This window comes from Chrysochloris asiatica, unplaced genomic scaffold (genome assembly GCF_000296735.1).
Source record: "Chrysochloris asiatica unplaced genomic scaffold, ChrAsi1.0 scaffold00564, whole genome shotgun sequence".
NCBI classification, from domain to species: Eukaryota; Metazoa; Chordata; class Mammalia; order Afrosoricida; family Chrysochloridae; genus Chrysochloris; species Chrysochloris asiatica.
This window is the reverse complement of record NW_006409082.1, coordinates 319,065-321,597: the sequence shown is the minus strand read 5'-3', so window position 1 is coordinate 321,597 and position 2,533 is coordinate 319,065. Positions and strand designations below refer to the sequence as shown.

The following is a 2,533-nucleotide window of genomic DNA, read 5'->3' as shown; positions in this document are numbered from 1 at the left end:
AGTGACTGGCTTAAAAGGTTTCTAGAGGGAGTTTAGTTTAAAAGTGTGTGTGTTGTAGGAGGGGATAGAATCCCCACTGAAAAATTTTCATCTTGTCTAAATGGTTCTGGTAAAAAGAGATGGGGATAATATTCTTTTGATTCAGTCGTGAATAATAGTTATCATGACTAATTGTGACTGTCACAATTGTAAAGGTAGAACTTTTGTAACAAAAAAATTTTACTGTCCAGAAACAAAGGCCCCTAGGACCATCAAGGGAGAAGAGCACAAGTGGAATTCAGGACCTTATCGAGAGAAGCAGTGACACCAGAGATGGAGGCAGAGATGGGGACTCTAATTCATGGAAAGAGAAGGACTGCAAGCTGGTGACCAAGAGGCAGACTTGTAGAATGTGCCCTTTGGTGGTGTAAATTATTATATATGACTGATTAAAAAAAAAAAGAGCTAAAATGAATAGAGAAAAATACTGTTAACTGATGGTACATGGAGGGGATTATAATCATTGTAATGAAACAAGGTGTATGATTTGTTGAATGTAAAACTGATGATCTGCCCTGTAAACTTTCACTCAATTCACAATAAAAACTTAAATATATATATATATTCTTCAATACCATAACTCAAATGTATCTATTCTTCTCTGGTTTTCCTTATTCATTATACTTCTAAGCAATGTGATCACATGCAAATTTGGATAATTTTGTGCAATCCTGTTGCTATGATGTGTACATGAGGAGGTTTAATGGAAAGATAATGTTAAATAAGAAAAGTTTAGAACAATACAGTATATTTAATACATTTTATATTATATATCATCAGAAGAGATCAACCACTAGAAAAGGACATCCTGTTGGTAAAGTACAGGGGCAACAAAAGTGAGGGAAATAAAAAATGAGATGGCTTTGCCCAGTGACTCCAAAAATGGGCTCAAACTTACCGAAATTCCTTTGAGGGGTGCAGTATCTGATAATGTTTCATTTTTTTTCATGTAATATAACCAACAGTCAGACCAACTTGAAAGCCACTAACAAAAAAAGCATAACCCAGGACATTTCTGTGGTTCAGTGAATTATCTAATGTCTCTTCTAGTCATAGCCTGTAACTATCATCAAATAATGTTTCTGCCCTCCTGGGCCTGGGGAAGAGAAGGTGGGAGAAGATACTGGTAGAATGACATGATTCAGCTGTGAATTTGTTAAAATTTGTTATAATTTAAAAAAAACAAAAACAAAACTTGAAATTCTAACATGGGTTAAAAATGAACCATCTCAGATGCAGGAGGGAAGATCGCCCTACTCAAAGAAGATCCTGGAGGAGAGAATGTCCTTTGGACCCCAAGATCCATGCACACTGATTTTCCTTGGCCAAAGGACAGAGAACAGGAGTACCAAAGGGGTGACCAAGGAGCAGCTGCAGCAGAACCAAGAACCAGAGCACATGAGATAACAGTGGGCTTCCCATCTCATGGAGCAAGCAAAGCTGAGTGACTTTGGGCAGGAAGCTTGCTTGTAGTTTAGTATTTCTCCAGCACTTAAAATGACTCCTGGTCTTAAAATGACTGCTGTAACACAAGCACTGGACTGCAAACCACAAGATTGGCAGTTCAAATCCACCAGTTGCTCCATGGAAACCCTGTACAGGGTCACTATGTGTTGGAATCAACTCCTGGGCACTTAATAACAACAAGGCACTTAAATGGGAGAGTTACATTTGCTAACCCAGACAATTAAATGTGAGTGCCTTCAAGCTGAGGCTTATGGTGCAGTGGTGTGTTCTGTGGGCATTTATCAGCAGCTGACTAGAACAAACATGTCCTGAACATTTTCTGATCCTGTATTATAACCTTTTAACTTCCCTAATAAGCCCCATAATTGCTAGTACGGTGTCGAGTTTCTGTGTAGAGATTACAATGAATTCACAAAACCAATTGGAGTAGAGAGGGTTGTGGGAGGAATGGTTGATGCTATATAATTTTGCAGATTTTGTCAGGAGTGCGATTCACTGCAATGACTCCGGAATCATGAAAGTATGAGACTCTGTGAGAGAAAAAAAATAAAAGGACATGAGAAATGAATCTTCTGATTCTTAAACTGATACTTTCTTATTGTTCATTCCAATGGTTGAAAGACATTTAAGAGATGTTATGCTTCAACTGAGGGAAGAAAAGCAATTACTGGAATCACCTGGGGCAAAACTTACTTGGGTGTCATGATTACAGAGTTTTTAAACCCACCTTAACCTTATACTTGATTAAAAGGTAAGTTACAAATTCTCCAGAAGGAACAATCTTTATTTTCAGCCAGCAGCTTGTGCATAATGTAAGGGGCTTAGGTGGACACGCAAGCCCCACCAAAACTGCTGAAAGGACAGCAGATTAGTATTTAAAGTAAAGACTTACAGAAAGAAAAATGACTGATGCTTTGCATTTCAAGCAAGTAGTTTTCTATTGGATACATTGGAGCAGGAAAAGTCTATGCCCATCAGAGAAAACCCCATTCTTGAAGTGAAAGTTAAAGGGAGCCAGCAAGTAGAC

At 38.1% G+C, this 2,533-nt stretch overlaps 1 pseudogene; it reads right to left on the bottom strand.

The window, feature by feature from the left end:
- The window catches only part of LOC102842111, a 74,959-nt pseudogene extending 73,971 nt beyond the window's left edge, over window positions 1-988 (bottom strand).
- Window positions 989-2,533: the final 1,545 nt, after the last annotated feature.